Genomic DNA, 15,597 nt, shown 5'->3' with positions numbered 1-15,597 from the left:
TTGAGTGTGTATGGCTTTATACATATTTGTATGTGTATGCACATGTGTGGAGACCACAGTTCAAGGTGTGGTATCTTCCTCCATCCCTTTTCACCTTGTTTATTGAGACTCAGTCTCCCATTGAACCTGGAATTCACCAATTCATCTAGACTATCAGGCAAGCATGTCCCAGGACTCTCCTGCCTCCCCTTCTCCAGCATGGGGACTACAAACGTTTACTTTTACTCCAGCACTTACATGAGCACAGAGAATACTAACTCAATTCCTCCTGCTTGTGCAGCGACATTTTACCAAATAAACCATCTCCCCAGCTGAAAATTAAATTCTTTATAAGTCATTCAGTCTCAGACATTCTGTGTAAAGGCACAAATAGACCAGGCACCTGCTACATTACACACTGTATTAGATTGCATGTAGGCTACAGATGAGCCTGTGTTAGAGACTCAGTACTTGGAATCAATGGAAAGTCTATGTTCCTCTAAGTGAAATTACAGATGAATATATATATATATATATATATATATATATATATATATATATATATATATATTTTTCAAATGGACACTGAGATTAATGTTGCACAGTTTATTATGGTCTCCAGACTATAGGTTTTGATAGTTCATGGAGAAGATATTTGATTCCTGATCTTGATTCAGGTAGGCTATAGATTCATTGTGTGATTACTTTCCATTGCTGAATAGTGTAGTTCCAAGAGACCTGTTCAGTTCTCTCTCTCTCTCTCTCTCCATATATGTATGTATGTGTATATATATATGTATATGTGTGTATATATATATATATATATGCATTTATAAATATGAGCAAATATATATGGCCATTCATCCTCAGATTTAAAAATGAATATGAATTAATAATGAGAAAGAATATTTTGTATGTTCATGAATGCATAAGAAATTCAAGCCTAAACAAAACCTAAGAAAAATCAAGCAGAAGAACTGGAGAAAAAAAAAAAAGTACAGAAATTTGCCTGATCCATGTAATAGATAATTAGTTTCTTCTGGATAAGAATATAGTTTGTCTGGAAAAATAAGTAGGTTTAAGTGAATGGCTCTGTGGGGGTTAGTTTACAGAACAGAAACATGCTGCTTCTTACAGGCGTTCACACTTTACATGTCCACTTTTGCTTTTTAAAGTTGTCTTATGTTCACCATCACTGGGGATCGTGCTGGACGCATGTTTGGAACTGCAGACATAATGCAGCAACACTCTGGACATTCTTACCATACACTTGTTGTTAGTCGTCTTTGCCGGGAGACATAATTCTCATCATTTCTGAGGTACCAGAATGTCCCTTCATGAATAATTTCCCTGTTTCATCTGCAGAAGCTATGATCAGTAATTCCTATTACATTCTTAAGCACACATAATACTTGTCCAATATAGAACAAATGAAAACAGCATGCTTCCCAGTAGGACACTGTTCATGGCCAATGTCCAGAATGTCCCCAGTTTCTGTTGAGAGGAACAAACATGTGTGGGGGCTGGGATGCATTCAAGCAGTACTAGACATAGGGAAATGGAATAAAGGTAGACGCCTCATTATCTGCTATTGGAACTAGGGATGTTACATTTTGAAACTGTCACCTGGGAATTAAATGAGAATCACCATCTCCTATAGCCTGTTGAACTCTGAACCTTACACAACTTCCAGAATTAATATGGCAATTAAGATATTGCAATATTCAAGGCCATGTGTATAAGAAGAACCAGGAAGCCTCGTGTGGACTAAAATGTCAGGACTGAAGCATTTTGCCTGATCAGGCAACTATTAGCCATATCCTTTGGAGGATCTAAATCTTATTCTGGTTTTGCTCTGCCTTAGTAGTAGTAGTAAAGTCTGGGTCATTTATTTTTTTAATATTTTATTTTCTTATTTATGGGGAGGTGTGTGTGTGTGAAAGAGAGAGAGAGAGAGCGAGATAGGAGAAAGAGAGAGAGAGAGAGAGAGAGAGAGAGAGAGAGAGGGAGAAAGAGAGAAAGAAAGAAAGAAAGAAAGAAAGAAAGAAAGAAAGAAAGAAAGAAAGAAAGAAAGATTGGGATTGTGCAGTCCAAGGTCTCTACCACTGCAAACGAACTCCAGATGCATGTGCCTGGCTTTATGTGGATACTGGGGAATCAAACCTGGATCCTTAGGCTTTGCAGGCAAGCACCTTAACCATATTTCCTTTTTTAAAAAAATTATTTATTTATTTATTTGAGAGCGACAGACACAGAGAGAAAGACAGATAGAGGGAGAGAGAGAGAATGGGTGTGCCAGGGCTTCCAGCCTCTGCAAACGAACTCCAGACGCGTGCGCCCCCTTGTGCATCTGGCTAACTGGGACCTGGGGAACCGAGCCTCGAAAAGGGGTCCTTAGGCTTCACAGGCAAGTGCTTAACCACTAAGCCATCTCTCCAGCCCCATCCTTTTTTTTTTTATTAATGAGTTTTGTACTCAGTGAATACAGTCAATTTGGTACCTTTGTTAGGCTCATCCATGTCCTACCCACTCCCCCGGCCCCTCCTTGTTGAGGTATATGGGCCATGCATTCTGGAGTTAGGAAATCTGGGTCATTTAAAGCAGAGCTAATCTACTCGACAAGTGTTTCTACCTTGGAACCATCTTCCTGTATTTTGAAAATATAGTTTCAGATATTTAATGGTGAGAGACCCCCCCCAAAAAATAAACTGAAATAAGAAAGGAACGGAACATTTCAGAACTTATAAGTTTTAAAACAGACACTGGGATTAATCTTGCACAGTTTACTATGGTCTGCAGATTACAGGTGTTGAAGGTTTATGGAGTACAAATTTGACTCTTGACATTGATGCAGGTGGATTACAGATTCATTGTGTGATTATATTCCATTGCTAAAGATTGTAATGGCAAGAGACATGTTCAACAACTTTGAGAATTGTAACCATCTCAATATTGTAACCATAAATATAGTAAAATGATGTTTTATGTTGCTCCTCCAAATCACATAAATATCATAGAAAATCTCATGTTCCTTGTGCCATTTCAGGGAATGCTAATTCTGTTAGTATCTGTCTGTATGGATATATGGCCCACTGAATTTTAGCCATGGTTTTATTTGGTTTCATAAGGCAAAAATACAAGTTATCTTTATCAAGAGAATATGTTTTCATGTAGGTGAAAAGGAGCATGCACTTCTAAAGAAGATTTGGAAAATGGTACTCCCCAAGTGTGTGTTTTAAGCCTGTGAGAGGTGCTGTTCTGAAAGTTTCTCTACCCTGCAGGGATCTCTGAGAAGCTGATGTATCCATTGTGCCTCAATGGCTGGTCTGGGATTTGGTATGTTGATTATTATTACGCATAACTGGGGACATGGGAAGGAAGCTGAAGAATATGTACTTTGAGTATATAGTTTTCCTAATCCCTAAGAGTGATGCTGTTATTTGTTGGCAGTGCTGGACTGGTTTCCACTTTTTCCTACTCATGCTCTGAAGGTTTGGACACATGACCATTCATAGTCATCACTCAGAAATAGGTAAGGGAATTGTGTATGCCTGTCACGATTCCTAGACTATTGCATTATTGCTTTGGAATTTAGATATTCACCAATACTTTAAAAAAGTAACTTCAAAATCTTTCCTCCAAGATCAGATTTCCAATTTCTTAGAGGCGCCATGACTAATACTACAATACAAAACTGCTTCCTACTGACAGTGGGCTACTTCTCTGTTAGCTTTTGCTTGTTTCCCCTTTAGCTTACAATATTCATCTATGTTATAATGCCTTTTATTTGCTTTTGTTTTGTTTTTTGAGGTGGGGTCTCTTCTCTAGCCCAGGCGGACCTGCAGTTCATCATGTCATCTCAGGGTGCCTTTGAGTTAACAGTGATCCATCTACCTCTGCCTCACAAGTGCTGGGACTAAAGGTGTGTGCCACCATACCCAGCTTCATAATGCCTTTTAATCGAGCATCAAAAGTATTGATTGTTATGTCTCTACAAATTATTTCATAAAGATACAAGTTCAGATTTTTCTCAAGAGGCATTGAATATAAAATTTCCATTTAATGGAATAGATTTATGGGAAAAAAAAGGAAAAAGAAAAAAAAAAAGCAAGCAAAAACTACAACCGGGCTGGAGAGATGGCTTAGTAGTTAAGCACTTGCCTGTCAAGCCTAAGGATCCCGGTTTGAGGCTCAATTCCCCAGGACCCACGATAGCCAGATGCACAAGGGGCACACTCATCTGGAGGTCCTTTGCAGTGACTAGAGGCCCTGGTGTGCCCATTCTCTATCTATCTATTGGTCTCTTTCTCTCTTTGTCTCTCACTCAAATAAATAATTAAAAAACAAAAAAAAAAATTAAAAAAGAATGTCCATACTTGCATATGGGTTTTCTTTAAAAAAAATTACAACATATTTTAATAACATGTTTCATTCATAGTAATCTTAACATTTCCTGCTTTCTATATAAAGTGAATTTTCCTACTTAGTTAGTTTTACCCTTATTCAGACATTCCCACAAATTATACTTCTGACAGTGACAAAGAATATAAAGCAATTTCAACCAAAAATTTGAGATGATTATTATTCAATTGGTTAATTTTTATTGTTTGTCCTAGCTGTTCATACAAAGCATGCATTTATTCAAGCTTATTTTTCTCAGAGACAATGTCTATAATATTTCTTATACACAAGAGGGAAAAGTAATACCACACCAGTAGTATAGTTTTGAAGCATTTTTTCTTCATTGTAAGCTTTTTGTGATAAACACTATAATATCTTCCCAACACTTTCAACATTCTGAGGCATTTTTGGGGGAGATTCATTGCTCAAACTGGTATTAGATACCTCTTTTTTATTTTCTCATTCAGCTGTGCGTTTGTGCTGCTGGAAGATGAGATGATTTGTGTTCCAAGATTGTCAAGCTTTTCCTATCTTCTGACTTTGCCTGAATTTCTCAGCCTTAGAAAAACTTTATATTACTATCTCTCAACTTAAATATTTTCATATTAAAATATTTTTGTTACTTGTATACTCAGTGTTTTTTTATTGAAAAAATAGGAGATTATTCAGAAAATTGATCCAATGCCTATTTAGTTTACCCATTAAGCAAATATAACAGGGATAAAAGCTAGTGATACCCAGACTTTTTATGGTATAACAATTTAGGATGCAATATTGTATTGAACTAACATTCAGATTTTCTGACATTTTCAGAACTCTTACACTGGAATGTGTTGCAAAAAGACATGTCACAATTTAATCAGCACAACAATTTCTTTCTTTGTGACATATAAGGTTATGATGTTTTTCTCTAATTTGTGGAAGATTTGTGTGAAATTTTAGAAATATTTGTGATCTACTTATGCCAGTTTCCTGGCTAGATTGATCCCTTCCCCACACTTCCTCTGGTTAAGGATGATTTTTCTAATTCTGAGATAATGCATATAATTATCTTATTCTGTGTAGGTCATCCAATAATGCAGTGTGACTCATCATTGCTTTATTTCAAGGTACTTACAGAGCAAAACTAATCTACATGGGTAGCAAGAAGTTTCAATATTTATGCTAAACTATTATGATTAATGTCAACAAAGTTAAAATATTATCAGTTATATATTTTTGTATGTGAGAAATCAATTTATGTGCCAGAATGAGATCCTTAACTTTATATAGGAAATGAAGATATAAATTCAATATCTACAGTCATTTCTTTCTGTTTCATAACAGTTTTCACTTTGAAGTGTTTACTAATATATTGAATAATAACATGTAACAAGCTCTTCAATTCTCTCATCTAGTACTGCTGATTAAGAGAGACTAAAGGAAACCAACACATGTCTACGTAGTATTTCTGTTCTAACGTTTGAGCAGAATGGATTACTTTAAATATTACTGCAGTTTCACACAAGTTAAACAAATAACTAATTATTAGTTGTCCTTTGATAATGCTCTTGACATTTAAGAAATTGTAAGGTTTAAAAATATATATATAATTCTTTCCTCAGGAATTTCTTTTTTTTTTTTTCCTACTACATTTAGGAAAGTAAACTTAGAAGACATGCACAACAAATAATGTTCAGCTAATTTTTGAGAAGAATGGAGTAAAATGATGTAATCTTTGGGTGAGTGCTAAGTGCACAAAGTTAGATCTGATACTTTTCCGAAGGTGAGGAGACTGTCGATAAAACATACAAAAGAACTCAGTGCCTGCTTGTAAGCACTTATCTATTCTTTGCTAAATGTTCATATTGCACAGGAGTTTATAAAATACTGAGTCATGGAGTAGGAACTTCTTTCTTTACTTGTTCTTTTAAGTGAGTTTTTTATACATGTGTTCCTGGCCACATGTTCAGACAAAGGCCCTGAGCTGGCTCAAGAATAATTCCTGTTCTTCCAGAAGTGGGTCTGGAGTATGGTCCTCTTCTCTTGGGGCTCTTTAATTCAGGTCTTTCACTGTCAGAGGATCCAAGGTCCTCAGTTTTCCTTGATCTTGAACTCTTATACCTGGGCAGACACTAGAGTCCACTATAAACATGAGCTTCATTGGCCTGCTTTAGCCTCTGCTCAATTCCCTTGAGGTCTTTATTCATCTTCCTGGCTGCTGAATTTTCAGCCACCAGCCATCTTTGATCCTCAGGAACAGGCTGACCATGACTATGCCTTTGGTGCATAAAGATCAAGATTAATGTCAGGCATCTGATGGTCCTGTGGATAAGCTGTCTCTGATAGGTATTCTTTTTTTTTTTTTTCCTTTTTTTTTTAATTTATTTGAGAGCGACAGACACAGAGAGAAAGACAGATAGAGGGAGAGAGAGAGAGAGAGAGAATGGGCGCGCCAGGACTTCCAGCCTCTGCAAACGAACTCCAGATGCATGCGCCCCCTTGTGCATCTGGCTAAGTGGGACCTGGGGAACCGAGCCTCGAACTGGGGTCCTTAGGCTTCACAGGCAATCACTTAACAGCTAAGCCATCTCTCCAGCCCTGATAGGTATTCTTTTGTAGATACCTGATTTTTCATTTGGTCCTTTCAAAATCATAATATTCTAATATTATGAATTATGTATAATATTGTATTGTTTTGTTGAGGTTTAGTCACATTAACATAAATGGTTTAAAAGATAAAGAGCAAGAAACAACAAAAAAATGGGAACAATATGAATGAAGATAACACAAATAATTATGTTTGTTGTAATTACCTTTGTTGTTGCTGGACAAAAACCTGACCAGAAGCAGCCTATGAGAGGAAAGAATATTGTTAAGTTTCAGGCTTATAGATTTCAGGGTAAGCTTCATCATGGTGAAGGAGTTGACACACTTCAGCATGCATCCATAGCCCCATAGCCAACAGACAAAAGCCAGTACCAGCCAGCATGGGTACAAGGCAGCTCTCTGCACATCTAGTAGAGCTATACTCAAGATTTGCCCCATTACATGTAAGACTGAATTACAGGCCTAATGTTATGATAATCCAGAGTGAGTAAGCCAACACAGGACATTATAAAAAGAAATACCCATATTTATATATAATGTGTAAATACCCCTTAACTGAAAATAGCATGAGTCAGTTCCATAGAAACTTAACTTCTGAATACCATTCTACAAGCTATGATCACAAATAAATGGGGGTGGGGAGTGAGGGTGGTCCAGACAAAGGCATCCTATAGAAGGTGGAACAAACTTAACCCTAAAAATCACAGGCTCAAGCTGGGTAATCCCAGGCCCAGAACTGAGCTAACTCCCACAGTGAACTATTTACCAGGGAGACTGATACAGGCCTTTTCTATAACACTTTATTACTCACCAGTGCTGAAAGGTAAGACCCTATTACTGAAGACATCAAAGATGGTGGTCACAGGTCATCAAAATACCTGGCTGGAGAAGAGGAACCAGTTCCCTCCTGGATAGCACTCATAGTGTTGGGAAACTCTGTGAAAGCTGTTGGGATACAATGGTCATCAACAGTGCAAATAAGCAGGCCATGCTACAAGCTATGAAATCAACCAGCAGGGCAAGGGGAACACACTTGAGCAATAGTGGCACACAGCCTCTGCAAGCAGCCAACTATTCTCTATTTGGACATAAGGGCCCCTCAGCAGGGGAGAACTCATATCTCGTACTGGATCCAAGTCAGATTCCAATGGCTAGGAAACTCATAGACTCCAGAGAGAAGCCCCTCACTACTCCCTGAATAAGAGCAGTTGGCCTGTACACCCAAGCAGTCAAATACATATGCATTCCTCCTTTAATCCATACTACTCTCACTCTTGGTTGGAGAATCTGTTTTATTTTACGGATGGCAAAGAAAACTTAGGCGATTCAAGATCCATCAGCACTATAAGAAAAGATAGCTGACTGCCTTCCATAGGACATGTCCCCTCTACCAAAGTTGCCTGTGTCCAAGAGGAACAGCACAGGAAGCAGCATTCCCAGTATTGCTCCCACTGTTATCCTGACAAACAGCTCCAGTGAAAGGCAACAGACACTGTGGTTGATCAAAACACATCTGATCAGGATCAGAAACCCAGAGGCTACAAAGAACTCAACACTAAAGCAGTTTGCTAACAGGCAGACAGACCCACCAAGACACAGGGACCATGGTGAACCAAGGGGGTGGGGGCAGAGTGTGGAGATTATAAGAGCCTCAGGGTAGGCAGAAATACCCCGAGGCACAGTCCCTGCCCATGCCTTCCAAAGACTGATACAGGGAATACCAGTAACCCTACTGAGGAAAGCTCTCAGGGACAGAGGAACCAGAGGAGAGGGGATATAGGACTACATCCTCTAAAAAAAAGAAAAGAAAAGAAAAGAAAAGGCAAATTAAAAGGAAACATTTAAATGTTGCTGAGCAAAAATTTTACACTTAATTTTCTTAAGAGTGTTAGTCTTTGTAATCACAATAATAAATTGAAAACATGTGCTGAGTTTATAATATATAAAGCAATCCTATGGGATTTGCTAGATTTGTTTTTTTTAATAAATTGTTTTTTCAATTTTTTTTGTTTATTTATTTGAGAATGACAGACAGAGAGAGAGAAAGAGACAGATACAGAGAGAGAATGGGTGCACCAGGGCCTCCAACCACTGCAAACGAATTCCAGACGGGTGCTCCCCCTTGTGCATCTGGCTAACGTGGGTCTTGGGGAAATTAAGCCTTGAACCAGGGTCCTTAGGCTTCACAGGCAAGAGCTTAACTGCTAAGCCATTTCTCCAACCCCGCTAGATTTGTTTTTGTAATGCTTAAAAACAATGCAATTTCAAATTTAATTATCTAGGGTAAATTTTTCTTTATAAGTTTGTTTTACTTTATTGTGTAAATCATTTGCTAATTGTAAGTCTGCTGAGTTATATTTCCAAATGCTACAGTGATGTTATATTGTCATCAAATTAATGGTATCCCTAAGTTATGTATGAGATTCTGTCCAATAAGAAACATTTTAAGGGGCTGGGGAAATGACTTAGCAGTTAAGGCATTTGCCTGCAAAGCCTAAGGACCCAGGTTCGACTCCCAAGAACAAATGTAAGCAAGATACACATGGTGGCACATGTGTCTGGAGTTCGTTCGCAGTGGTTGGAGGCCCTGGAGCACCTATTATTTTCTCTCTCTCTCTTTCCCTCTCAAATAAATAAATAAATATTAAAGGTTCTAGCAATATATTTAATTTTTATTTATTTATTTGAGAGCAACAAATAGGAGGAGAGAGAAAGAGGGATAGAGGGAGAGAGAGAGAGAGAAAATGGGCATGCCAAGGCCTCCAACCACTGCAAACAAACTCTAGATGCATGCACCCCCCCTTGTGCATCTGGCTTACATGGGTCCTGGGGAATCGCGCCTCAAACTGGGGTCCTTAGGTTTCACAGGCAAGTGCTTAACTGCTAAGCCATCTCTTTAGCCCTAAAGATTTTAGCAACATATTTTAAGCACTAATAAGCTAATAGTAACTTTATTTTCCTGGTCTTTCAAAGTAGGGTTTTTCTCTAGCCCAGGCTAACCTGGAATTCACTATGTAATCTCAGGGTGGCCTTAAACTCACGGTGATCCTCCTACCTCTGCCTCCCGAGTGCTGGTATTAAAGGTGTGCACCACCACGCCTGGCTGATAATTACTTTTATTTAGTTATTCATTGCCCTTCACTCCTTCATTATACTGATCTGGAAAAGATTTAGTAGTTATGCCCAAAATGAGAACTGAGCCCACCTGGCAAGATCAAGTAACTGGAACATGATTTAGAAATGAGACACCGTGAAATAACTTTTAATATGGTATGTTACGTAAGAACCATGGGGAAAAATATTCATTGGATTAAAATTCCCTTGGTTATGAATTCACTTAGACTTTGAATTATATACTGGTTTGTTGGTTTGGAAAGTAGAAATTATGTAATTAATTTAGTTTTAATATGATTACATGGAAGACATGTATTTTCCCTAGTGTAAAGAGTGAGGTAGAGAATTTGGTTCAGGTATACAAATATGGTTACCTTCTTCTAGTTTATTTATAGCATAGACATATTTAAGTATCACAAATCTGTATTTATCATTTTTGTAAGATTTGGGAATGTAGTGAGAAGAAATACATGCTTTATTTCTTCATGCCTGGGATGGATCATCAAGAAAGATGCAAGCAAAGAAAAAATATGTGATAAAGTAATTATGATTGTTTTGAAAATCCAAAAAGAAAGAAACAAACAAATAAAACAGACAAATCTAAAGCCATGCGGCTAGGGGCTATCAATATGGTGTGAAACTCATTTCTGATGAAAAGTAAAAGAGCTCAATGTACAGTAATACTTAAAAGGATTCGTAGGAATAATAGTTAGCTGTGTTCAAAAGAACACCCAGTATGGTAACTCCTGATGGATGGTGATGTATTTTATGGCATGTGCAAGGAGGATTGGCAGAAGCTGTGGATGAACAGACGTCAAATGACAAAACTTCCTGTTTGTCGGCTTAGCTATTATTGATTGGGCCACGTAAAATTATATAGCCATGTGGTGTTATATCGTGAGTGACAGCGGTAAGTAATGTGTGTTAGGAGCTTACAGCTTGCCAAATGCCACCCTAAATCTGATATATGTACCTTATCAAGTTCCCACCAATGGTACATTACTCAAACTCTGCTTGGGACAGGAAACCTGAACTGCTGAGACCAGCTAGGTGTTTTCCTCCACCCACCGCTATTCTCCTTCTGATCCTTGGAGTTCAGTCTAACAGCACAGGAAGGGTGGGCTCACTGAAGACCACAAGGTGAGTGGGTTACGCTGGTCAGAGTATGAAGTGGGCCATGAGTTGCGCCTGCAGCTCCAGCCCGCAGCACTCCGCTCTGGCCAAGCGAACCTGCGCAAGAGCCCCGCCTCCTCCCCTCCCGCTGCGCCAACAGCTTTGGGGAAAACCTTCTTATTTGGGGCTTTGTCTACAGAGGCAGGACGTTTCTATAAGCTGACATTCTATGTTAAAATGTCTTCATAATACCAATCAATGTATAATCACAGTAACTAAAAGTAACCCAGAAAGGCTTCTCAACTCCAGAGCCTTAACCTTAAATTTTGGGGGTTAGGGGAGAGAAGACTGGGAAGTCTAGAAAATAAAAACCAAGGATTTCAGTGAATTGAAAGGAGTGGGAAATCAGGAAAAGAATAGAGAGAAGTGTATTTTAAGTAAAAACTTGTCGAGGCATACCTTTGTATTTCATGTAAGCATGAGCTACGGACTACCAAAGTGTAAAGTCGCTTCCTTTAATGAGGATGACAGCAGAATTCTCAGGTGTGAACAAATTGGAAATGATGAAAAAGGCAGAGGATCACTGCATATCGAGAGTGCTTTTCCTCATAAATTGGAATGTCTGCAGCTACCAACAGGACCTATAATTAGCAAACAAACAAAACATACTCGGGATTTATGTGGTTTGTTGTTTATTGCACTTGCAGTTTTAAATTTTAAGTTGGTAGTTTTTTCCTTTCCATCTTTACTATCTTCCTCCTCCTCTTCTTCTCTCTTGCTTTTCTCTTTTTGGTAGTAAACACACTGAAACAAACTTCTAAAGCTTGTTTGGGTTACATCCAGGAGCAGCCCAGGACTGAGGATTCATGAGGTACAATAAATTCCAGCTTAAGATGAAGTGAAATCATAAGTTAACCTAATAAGACATAAAATTAAGTCAGTAGGTGCCTCCAACACTTGACTTCTTTCTCTCAGTTCCCCTGGGTTACAGCGCATGAAGGACTGGAGAAACTTTTCATAGAGCTTTGAGGTCACAGCCTACTTGGTCCTATTTAATGTTCTTGAGAATTCTAGAATATTTTTTTTTAATTATTTATTTCTTTATTTGACAGCGACAGACACAGAGAGAAAGACAGATAGAGGGAGAGAGAGAGTGGGCGCGCCAGGGCTTCCAGCCTCTGCAAACGAACTCCAGACACGTGCGCCCCCTTGTGCATCTGGCTAACGTGGGACCTGGGGAACCGAGCCTCGAACTGGAGTCCTTAGGCTTCACAGGCAAGCGCTTAACTGCTAAGCCATCTCTCCAGCCCAAGAATTCTAGAATATTTAATGGCCAATCATATTAACTTGGAAATCACCCATCCATATTTTGCAGAACATAACCTGAGAGTTATATCTCTATTATCAGGAAAATGGTAAAAATAATTGAGAAGCTGATAAGTTGGGTAAACATTTTTGTAAAGTTTTCAATTTTTACACATTGCAAAGCTTAGGATGGTCAGTTACAGTGTTAATAGTAGAGTTATAATGTTAGATATGTCTTCCATCCCCTAATCTAGAAAGAACTAAAGTCTTTATAGTCTGCTATAATGGAAAGAATATTACTGAGATATTGATGCCACAGATATTAAAGAATTTGGGGAGGTACAAACAGAATTTCATTGTTCAAACGTTGGGAATACTGTAGGAGTCTGGTAAGTGTAACAGCAGTCATTGAGGGAGGAGCAGCATAGAGCTCGTGTACATTTTTAAAGTAATGAAGGGAAAATAATGATGTGAGACCTGGGGAAGGTGTCTGCTTTGTGCTGTCTTCAAACACTGACAAAGATCTTGGTGCAGAGAAAGGCTTGTTGGTTCCATAGTTTGGCGGGAGAAGAAAGGTAGTGATGAACATGGTGGGGAGCTCACATTGTAACATTTAAAACTTTTAACATGTTCACTCTATGAAGTTCAGGGATAACTTTTGTCTACCTTCTGATACCATCATAACAATAAAGAGATTAAATTAAAACCAATTTTAATACCCCTACTTTAGTAAGAATTGAATTAGTGTTTTTGTTTCTATTTGAATGACTGCTCACATGAAAGCAAGCCTATTTTCCAATTGGTCCAAATGTTTCAGATCTGAATCATAAAATAAGTTATTGAATTGAAAGGGTAAAGTAGGGAAGAAGGGAATATAAAATTTAAAAAGTGGAAAACTGAGAGGAAATTACTTGTCTTGTTATATGCATATAGAAATTTAAAAGCTCTCTGAATTATGATTGCAAGTCATCAGAAAACCCCAATCCTACTTAAAAAACAGAGTGGAGACATGCCAAGCTGTCCAAAGAGCACTCATTTATAATGGTCATATGTGGATGTGAAAGGAATTACATTACTATTTGGGTCATTTTCAAGGCATTTAATACACTCGAAGCCATTCAGTGTAAAAAAGAAATAAAATACTTAAATTTTAAAACAAGCATTAAATATTTTCCACCTAGGGAAAATTCTAAATCAAAATTATGCAGTGTTAGACTGCTAAACAATTCCTAATAATAATTTTAAATACATGTGCATAATCACACATAAGGAATAAGCTTCAATAGAAACTGAAAATATATTGCATACCTGTAATTTTTGACAGTCATGATTTTTGTCATTCTGTTACTAATATTCAATATCATGTTTGTTCTACTTCCATACATGTAAGTCTTTTTACTGCAATTAGTTTTTAGCAATTCCTAGTAAACTTTAAATTTATTTTTATTTATTTAAGGGTGAGAGAAAGAGGAAGAATCAGAGGGAAAGAATGGGCATGCAGGGGCCTTTAGACATTGCAAGCTAAGTCCGGATATATGTGCAACCTTGTACTTCTGGCTTTACATAGGATCTTAGGGTTCATAGGCAAGTGCTTTAACTGCTAAGCCATCTCTCCAGCCCAATTTTCAGCAATTTTTAATGTGATCCTTTGTGATTTATTTTATTTCAATTCAAACTTTTAAAACAAATATTTGTGTTAACAGCATATAATGTACATACATGCAAGTAGTAATACTAATAAAGAATTGACTATTATTTATAAGTTACTCATAGTTACTTGAAAAATTAACAAATTTTAGAAAACTAATGTTGGAGAAATATACACAGACTTATTTTTCCACATTATTTTGGCCATTACATTTTGAAATAGAGATAATATTTTTCATAAATGACTCATTATCAATTAAGAATAAAGAGACTTTACAGTGCTTAAAGAAGACTTTCTGGCTGGATAAAACATGTGTCTGCCTTACTGTGGTGGATCTAGGATAAGGGGATATAAACTAAGGTTTGATTACTCATTACATCACTGGTATAATCTCTTGGTCTGAGGAAGTCATCCAAGATGATGTATGTCTCTTTTCTATAATTTCCCTTATCGTCCATATATTCTCACTGATACTTTCATGTTCAACTCTAATTACTGCCAATTATTCTCCTTGAAAATAATGGCATTGCATTAATTACATAATTGGTTGCATGCCAGGCATTACAAGTATGTTAAGATATATCTTATATTAGTAATATTTAAACTACATTTCCTGGGCTGGATATTATATGAAAGACTATACTTGTCCAGTGTGGTGGTGCACACTTTAATAGTAACAATCAGGAAGCAGAGGTAGGAGGCTTGCAGCGAGTTCAAGGCCACCCTGAGCCTACCTAATGAATTCTGGGTCAGCCTGGGCCAGAATGAGGCCCTACCTCGAAAAAACAAACAAACAAAATTGGCTATACTCTCTGCAAATAAAGGTAGAATAAATTTCAGGTGGGTCAAATGCTATGATATGCTTTCCAGGACACCTTAAAAATAATGAATAAATGGTTATTTTATCTCATTTACTAGGGCATGTAATGAAAAAACACTAATTTTTGGAAACTGAAATTATTTTAATTAACTCAGGCAAATATGAATACTTTTCCTTAAAAATTAGTAAACCACAGTTTTCACTCTTCATTTCTTAGGATTTTATGACACCATGTTCATGTCCCATGAAAATTTAAGTGTAATTTGATACCTCAAGTTTTACTTATACTGACAAACTTTAGGCTATTTATTCCAAGTAATTATTTTTAATTGTTTGGCTGCATTGTAAGACCAGAAAGAAATTCAAGATTCAAGTGCATCAAACATACTGATATATACTATGAAACTATTTAGGAACTTATGAATGTAAATTTATTTTTAATTTTTTTTTTGTTGATTTTATTTATTTAGTTGAGAGCAACAGACAGAGAGAGAAAGAGGCAGATAGAGAGAGAGAGAGAGGATGGGCCTGCCAGGGCCTCCAGCCACTGCAAACGAACTCCAGATGCATTTGCTCCCTTGTGCATCTGGCTAATGTGGGTCCTGGGGAATCGAGCCTTGAACAATGG

The sequence above is a fragment of the Jaculus jaculus genome, chromosome 13, assembly GCF_020740685.1.
Source record: "Jaculus jaculus isolate mJacJac1 chromosome 13, mJacJac1.mat.Y.cur, whole genome shotgun sequence".
NCBI lineage: Eukaryota > Metazoa > Chordata > Mammalia > Rodentia > Dipodidae > Jaculus > Jaculus jaculus.
The sequence above is the reverse complement of the archived record's forward strand: the minus strand, read 5'-3'. Positions refer to the sequence as shown.